The sequence below is a fragment of the Plecotus auritus genome (genome assembly GCF_963455305.1).
Source record: "Plecotus auritus genome assembly, chromosome: 8".
Taxonomy (NCBI): domain Eukaryota; kingdom Metazoa; phylum Chordata; class Mammalia; order Chiroptera; family Vespertilionidae; genus Plecotus; species Plecotus auritus.
In genome coordinates, this window is record NC_137782.1 from 174,923,809 (window position 1) to 174,932,117 (window position 8,309).

General features: G+C 61.8%; 1 long non-coding RNA gene across 1 annotated transcript; it reads left to right on the top strand.

Moving 5' to 3' along the window:
• The first annotated feature begins 7,164 nt into the window (after nucleotides 1–7,164).
• LOC308256343 lies at nucleotides 7,165–8,016 on the top strand. Its single transcript, XR_013961446.1, has 3 exons — nucleotides 7,165–7,296; nucleotides 7,585–7,623; nucleotides 7,878–8,016. It is a non-coding gene; the product is annotated as an uncharacterized lncRNA (long non-coding RNA).
• Nucleotides 8,017–8,309: the final 293 nt, after the last annotated feature.

Consider the following 8,309-nt stretch of genomic DNA (forward strand, 5'->3'; position numbering starts at 1 on the left):
GGTCTCTGGGACGTGAGGTCTGTGGGCGCCGCCGCTGGCGTCCCTCGCCCCGACCAGCAGGACCCACTTCCGGCGCTTCAGCCCACGTCGTCCTGCAGCGCACACATCCCGTGTGAGTCCGCACAGAGCCCCCCCGGCTGCAGCTCCTGCTGCTCCTTCTCCGGAGGGCACGCGCCCCCGAGGGATCACGCCACAATGTGGGTGCAGCTTCGCCTCGCCGCGCTGCCCTGGGATGGCGGGGGCACTGGCGGACGTTCCATTAGTCCCACAGCTTTCTCATCGGAGCGCCACCAATGGTGACGGCGGGTCACCAGCCGCTCTGCCCCTGGCGGACAGGTACGCTGCTCAGCGGCCACGCCAGGCGGCATGATGACAGGCTCCTGCCGGTCCTCGAGCCTCGTCTCCGATGGACGTGGCTTTCCGTCTGCACTTCAGCAAAGTCAGTGTGACAGCACCGCACGGGCCTCAGCTTCCTCTCAGCAGGTCTCCCTGCGCTGTGGCTCCGTCAGCACTTCCCCACCCGCACCAGCCTCTCCCACCTGCAGTCTCTGCCACCTGCAGCCTCTGCCACCTGCAGCCTCTCCCACCTGCAGCCTGTGCCCACCTGTACCCTCTCCCACCTGCAGCCTCTGCCACCTGCAGCCTCTCCCACCTGCAGCCTCTCCCACCTGCAGCCTGTGCCCACCTGTACCCTCTCCCACCTGCAGCCTCTCCCACCTGCAGCCTGTGCCACCTGCACCCTCTCCCACCTGCAGCCTCTCCCACCTGCAGCCTCTCCCACCTGCAGCCTGTGCCACCTGCACCCTCTCCCACCTGCAGCCTCTCCCACCTGCAGCCTCTCCCACCTGCAGCCTGTGCCCACCTGCAGCCTCTCCCACCTGCAGCCTGTGCCCACCTGCAGCCTCTCCCACCTGCAGCCTCTCCCACCTGCACCCTCTCCCACCTGCAGCCTCTCCCACCTGCAGCCTGTGCCCACCTGCAGCCTCTCCCACCTGCAGCCTGTGCCCACCTGCACCCTCTCCCACCTGCAGCCTCTACCACCTGCAGCCTGTGCCCACCTGCAGCCTCTCCCACCTGCACCCTCTCCCACCTGCAGCCTGTGCCCACCTGCAGCCTCTCCCACCTGCAGCCTCTCCCACCTGCAGCCTGTGCCCACCTGCAGCCTCTCCCACCTGCAGCCTGTGCCCACCTGCAGCCTCTCCCACCTGCAGCCTGTGCCCACCTGCAGCCTCTCCCACCTGCAGCCTCTCCCACCTGCACCCTCTCCCACCTGCAGCCTGTGCCCACCTGCACCCTCTCCCACCTGCAGCCTCTCCCACCTGCAGCAGCCTTTGCACGTTTGCACGCTCTTCTCTGAAGAAGCGCCGTATGTGAGTCACAGGCTCTCACAGCCGCTCAGTGGATAGTGGTTGTTATTTGCCAACAGTCATATCGTTACCATTTATTAAGGCCTGGCAGCCAGACCGCCTATCTTCATGGGACGCTTCTCTCAGCAGCACAGTAAGGATCATGTTTACCGTTCATGTTTTAACGTCTTGCCGGGTTATTCTGTCCTATTCATGCCATTGTGTCAAAGATAAAGAGGAAAGAATTAAAGAGCATTGGTTCCAGAAAAATCCCAGCTCCCATCCCAGCTCCGCCAAACGTCAGCTCCCCGGCTTCGGGGCTGCTCCCCGTTGCGGGACCCTCTTCATGAAGGTGAGCGCCCATCGGCACGGATGGAACACGCGTGTCTCATGCTCGCTGTTTGTCTCTTATGAAGATACCTCCGTGAATGCCGCTCCTCTGCGTGCAAACAGCCCTCGGTTTTCTGTGGCCCACGGGCTGCGCACAAGGTCACGGGTGCCGCCGAGCCTCCCTGCGTCTCCACCCCTGCACTCCTCACGGAACCCCTCGCTGTGTCTCAGCACTCAGTTCGCTGCCCCTGCAAAGCCGTTTTGTTTCTCATCCCCGACCTCCAGAGCTTGTCTTTCCTTCAGTGTCAACCTCGGAGCTGCCTCTCTGTGCTGACTCTGCAGGTACCCGCCCCCGCCCCTAAAAAGTGACTGGAATGCAAGTTCTCTGCCGGTTGGAGCCATGCGTCTCATGACCCTCACTCGTGGTTCAGCTGTGACAGTCATTTACATGCGCACCCGTCCCCTCACATCCACACGCACGGGGAGTGTAGATGCCAATCGCGCTCACTTGCAAACCAGGGCTTGCCTGCCCGGCGCTCACGGGAGGCTGCCGAGTGAGGAGTGAGTGGTGGGGACGGACGGGGAGGGCGTTGGCTTCTTTGGGGTCCAGTTTTCATTGGACTGGCCCGGCGGGTGAGGACCTCATTTACACGAGAGCTCCCCTGGAAGGAAATAGAACTGAGCTCAGAGCCACGGCTATTCACCCCAGCCCTTCCCCAAGAGGAGACCCCGCCTCCCCGGCAATGTCACGTCAGCACATGTGCAGGGGCGTAAGCACCGCCAGGGAGCGGGGTCACCCTGGGCGGAAGCTGAGTGGACACGCCATACCGATGAGCCATCTGCCCACTCCACTATTCTTCCCGCCGTCCGAGGACAGCTGCCCAGGCGTCCAGGCCATCTGGGTGGTTTCTCGGAAGCATGCCGTGCTGGAGCTCCGCTGCGCCTGTCTTTATGTCATGGCTTTGTTACTGTGGCCACATTGTGTCCGCAAAGATCACACGGTAGCGACGAGAAGGGATCTGTCTCTTTGGACCTGGAGGCGATGTTCTGCATATCTGCTCTCCTCCAGCAGCCCCTGGCCACGCGGACTTCTCCTGGAACGGGTTCTATTGGATTTCTGGGAAGAGAGCAGCAAGGACTTGCCGAGTTCCGCCTCTGACTCCGGGGGAGGCAGGGAGCAGCCAGGCGCTTTCAAATGACACACGCAGGCGTCCCCTCGCTCCGTGCCTCTCCTGAGGAGATGGACACACTCCGTGTGGTCTCTGACCCATGGTGAAGACAGGCTGTATGTTCACCTAGGAGGCCTGTGACTGTGTCCGCCATTTGTTTCCTCTCTGAAATCACAACGTGAGACGTTAATGGTGCCGCCCACGTGTCGGGAACCACCGTCCGCCCGGACGTCCTGTGCGGGGCGGTCCCTCCATGTCACTGTCCAGACTGACGAGGCTCGGAAGCCGTGACTGGTCCCAGGAGATGGCGCCTGACGGGTGGACGGATGGCGACCCTGAGCTTGTGAACCTTAACCCCACACAGTCCCCTGAGTTACCGGGTTAGCGATCAGGAGAAGATACGCTGCCTTGTCGCCCTCTGTCCTGAGTCCCCCCCAGAACGTGGCCCCAGCATGGACCAGACAGACCCATTTCTGAGTTTGTGGTGTGGGAGTGGCCTCTGGCTTCCCGAACACAGTGTGTGTGTATAGTTATTATTATGCCATTATTGGGACTGCCTCTCTGTTAAGATGCTTTTATCCTCCTCCACCGCCGTGGAAGTAAAATCCAAGCTTCTTCCATAGTGAACTCTCACCTCCGTGCATTGGCTGAGCCGGCTCGGCCCCTCCCCCACCCTGGCCACCCAACCCCGGTGGCCACTCAGCCAGGCGACCTGCACCCTCTCCTCTCTGCACTCCAAGCCCCGTCAACACAGGTTTACCACCATCTTGGGACCAAGACGTGAAATGTCGCCCCACCCGAGTTTTACGTTATTCTGGGGCCTGGAGTGATACGCCTCACGTAACGGCTTGGCAAAGCCCCTCTCCCTTTCCAAGTTACCGGTACAGCGCAAAATGCCACCTCCTCCGGGGAGCCATCCCTGACTGCACAGGGAGAGCTGACTTCCTCATCTGTGCTCCCGTAACAGCCTACACCGGTTCCCGCCCAGCCAGTAGCACACGACCCGACCGGCCGGGTAGCAGCCGGCGCCCCGAGCTCCGCCGGGCCGGGCCAGGCCACCCCGCATCGCGAACTCCGCAGCAGGAAGTGCTTCCTTCTTCTACTTTCCCTTTTTGTCTAATAAAACCTTCAGCCCAGAAGGTCGGCCCCAGCCAGCGTTTACGGGTGGTCCTCACAGGAGCCAGGCCAGCCACTGGCGTGGCCGCTGACGGGTGAGGGGCTCCGGCCGGGCCACCGCGCTCTGCGCCAGCACCTGCCTGCTGTTCGCTACCGAACGGGAAACTCCAGATGAGTCGTGTTGGGGCTTAAGCGTTCAAAAACGGCCCCGGAGCCACACTCACGTCTGCGTGCTCTTAGTGCCGAGCTAACACGCGAATGAATGAAAGGGCGCATCTGCCTTCAGCCGGCTGCAGGTGGTGGGAGCTCAGGGATGTTTACCTGCTTTGCCATGGGGCCACGCGGGGCCAGAGGCATGAGGGGAAGGTGCCTGGCTGGTGGGCGGCTACATTTAGAGGTGAGATGAAGCCACCCCATCGGGCCCCGGAAACCTCCGGGGTGGGGTCGACTCACCAAGGGCACTCGCCCTGCGGCCAGCACACGTTTGCTCCGTGGCCTGTGCCTCCTCCTGCCTTTGTCATCCACTCCGATCCTTTTTCAAATAGATCTGTATTGATGTCAGAGGAAGGGAGCGGGGGAGAGAGAGAAACATCAATGAGGGACTCATTGATCAGCTGCCTCCTGCACGCCCCACACGGGATGGAGCCCACAACCTGGGCCTGGGCCCTGACCGGGGATCGAACCGGGACCTCCTAGTTCAGTGGTCGGCAAACTGCGGCTCGCGAGCCACATTTGGCTCTTGGGCCCCTTGAGTGTGGCTCTTCCACAAAATACCACCGGCCTGGGCGAGTCTATTTTGAAGAAGTGGCGTTAGAAGAAGTTTAAGTTTAAAAAATTTGGCTCTCCGAAGAAATTTCAATCGTTGTACTGTTGATATTTGGCTCTGTGGACGAATGAGTTTGCCGACCGCTGTCCTAGTTCATAGGTGGACGCTCAACCCCTGAGCCACGCCGGCCGGGCCACTCTGATCTTACTAGTCTCCTCTCGCAGTGAACTAAGCGCGTTCCCCCTCGTGTGAGAGGCCTGGGGGGCTGACCTGTTGGAGGTTTCCAGGGTAATGCGTGTGTGGTGCGTGGGAAAGCTGGGGGGTGGGGCGGGCAGCCACGGCCACACGCGGATCCCTGAGTTGCTGAGCAGGGCACGTGGCCTGACCTCGGCCTGCTGAGCCTCTTAGAGAACATGGAAGTTTTTGTATAACGATCACCTCTGCCGAGCGCGATCCAAGGGCTCTGCTCCCCTGGGGCCTCAGCCCCGCGTCCAGACGCGTGTGTGGGAGTCCAGTGCGCGCTCTATCTGGGCCTTATTGTTGCTGAGGGCCCACCCGCCTCGCCTTCAGGAACAATGAGGCGCCAGCAACCGATTCTGCAGGCGCCTTCCGTGGAATTCAACCGAGCCTCCCCGCCAGCAGGCACCCGGGCCTGCGCCCCGCATCCCCAGGGCTCAGCCCTTCCGAAGAGGCGCCTCTGGGCACAGACCCCCCCCCCACCCCCTGCCCATAGGCTGGGGCCGGGTTGGTGTGTCATTTGAAACAGAAATGCCAAGTCTTAAAACACAAAGTGACCCTGGCTGAGAAGGACTCACCCCCCTGAGAAAGGATAGCCGTTGCCTTGAATTATTAGTGCCAGCAAAGCAAAGCCCTGGCACCCACGCGTGCGCACATGGAGCTGGCCGCTGGCCGGCAGGGAGGCTGGCGCTGTAGCTGCCGCAGGAGGTGGGTGTGTGTGCGGGGAGCTGCCGTGCCAGGAGACACAAGCCCGCCTCGGGCTGGGCGCCGACCTAGGAACCAGGAGGTCACTGTTCGGTTCCCGGTCAGGGCACAGGCCTGGGTTGCGGGCTCGATCCCCAGTGTGGGGTGTGCAGGAGGCAGCCGATCAGTGATTCTCTCTCATCATGGATGTTTCTCTCTCTCTCTCCCTCTCCCTTCCTCTCTGAAACCAATAAAAATATATTTTAAAAAAGAAAAGAAGAAAAGAACCAGAGGCCCCCCTGCCTGTGGAGCGTGCCATGGGCGTCCGGGGCCTATCTGGGCGAGACAGTCACCTCCCCCCCCCGCCCCCGTCCTAAATCTGTCAGGCGGGGAAAGCGTTGCCACGAAGGCCATGGTTGGGACAAGGGAGACTGATTGCAAAGGGTGAGGTGGAGAGCGGCTTCCTTGCCGTTAGAAGTTGCTGACACGGGCAGTGGCGCAGAGATTGTGTGAGGAAACATCCTTGAGAAGATCGCATGGCGTGTGGGGAGAGGAAGACATACGTGTCTTCGAGGCATTGCCAAGTGGTTCAGAGACCACATCACCACGTGCCCAGAGAAAGCAGGGGCGCGCCAACGCCAAAGGGCCCGAGAGGCCGGGACTGTTGCGACTCCTCTTCGAGTGGAAATGATGTCCAAGTACAAACAGCTTTTTCAACAAGAGCACAGCCAAGGAGGACCTTCCATCGCTTACTGGCCCTTTTGGTCATTCGCAGTCCCTTTTCCTAGCCCAGCGGGCCCCCTTTCTCCGTCCGTCACAGGTATGGATCGGATACAGATGGAATCCAAACCCTACAAGGACGGTGTTTTCAGAGGGATCGGTTTTAGTTTGTGTTTTTGGTGCCTTAAAGGTTGCATTTAAAAATAACATCCCCTTTGGAAACAGCCCTGCTTTGCAGGGAATTCAATAAATATATTTAGAAAAAATAGCGTGGATTCAGCGGCCGCACCTGCCTCGCCTCCCCTCCTGCGCCCTCCCGCCCCCGCCCCCGCCCCCGCCCCCGCCGGGCGAGCAGCACGTGACTGGGCCCAGCTGTTCCCCATCACAAAGCGCAGCCCCTCATCCTGCTGCTCCGCAGGTATTTCTCTGCTGAGCCTCCCACAGACGCCCTCCCGATGGAGGGAACCTCCCGCCCAGCCCCGTGTGGGAAAGGAGCGCGTCTTGTCGCCATCATTACCTCTAACACACTGTCCCCCGTTTAAAATGTGTGCACGCAGCAGAAGACACCCCGCCACAGCCCCCCCTCCCAGGAGAGGTTCTCTCTCAGCCGCCCTGAGCCCCAGCATGGAGGGGGCGGGAGGGGGCGGTCCTGGCAGGGGGGGCGGGACCCGGGAGGGAACGCGCTCCCCTGGAAGCAGGGGGCCTCCTGGTCCCGCAGCAGCGCCTCCCCCACGTGCTGGCCCGCATCTGCTTTGCTGAATGGCGGCCCCCAACGCAGAGGGCCCGCCCCCCTCCGCTCCGGGCTCCTGTAAACGCACGGGTCTACGTGGTTTGGTTCCGAAAAATAAGTCTGCACACGGGCCGGTCCTGCGGACAGCTCTCCTTTCCCAGCGGCTCCCCTCCCTCCCCTCTGTCTGCTCGCCTGCTAGTGAGTCTTTGGGTCCAAATAAGACGCGCCCTGACCTGGGAGAGCGCTCAGGGCCTGGGGAGGGGGAGGGGTTGGCGGTGGGGGAGGGGTTGGCGGTGGGGGATGGGGAGGAGGTGGGGGAGGAGGGAGGAGGTGGGGGAGGGGGAGGAGGTGGGGGAGGAGGGGGAAGGGGTGGGGGAGGGGGGTGTCGGCCTAGGGACGGGGATGCCTGGGCTGTCCTTCTTTGCTTTGCTTTCTCTCCCCCACTCTCCCTCTCCCCCTCCCGCTCCTCCTTTTTTTTTTTTAAAGAAATCGCCTTCCCTGCTCAAATTCCAAGTCATCCAAAAGGTCAGTGAAGGTTCGCCCGCCTTGTGTGTCCTTTTTATGTTTAAATATAGTTTTACTGACTTCAGAGAGGAAGGGAGAGGCGGAGAGAGAGAGAGCAACATCCATGATGAGAGAGAATCATGAATGGCTGCCTCCGGCACGCCCCCCACTGGGGATGGAGCCTGCACCCCAGGCCTGTGCCCTGACCGGGCATCCAACCTGAGCTCCTGGTTCCTAGGTCGGCGCACCCCTGAGCCCCGCCTTTTTCATTTCAGAGGGAGGGATACAAAGTGAGCTCCGGTGCAGGATCCACCTGCCCAGCCGCGCGGAGCGGACCTGCAGACAGGATCTCTCTCTTGCCTCGGCCCCAAGACGCACACCCAAACCCCAGGAAAGCAGGGCGCCCCCGCCCGACCCAGGGGTGAGGGGCGCCCCGCTCCTACAGCCTGGTCTCAAGGTCAGAATGAGCCCCTCGGGTGAGGAGCTGTCAATTACAGAGCGCTCCAGCCAATGGGGCGGCGCGCTGGGCTTGTCTCCTAGCAACGCCGTGTTCCGGGCCCAGCCCGGGCTCCGCTGCTCAGGAGCCACAGGAACCACCTTCCCTGGGAGCGGAGGCTTCAGCTGCTCCGCCCTCCGCCCTCCGCCCTCCGCCCTCCGCCCTCCGCCCTCAGGGTTTGCATCTGGAAAGGAGGCAGCTTCTCCCTCCC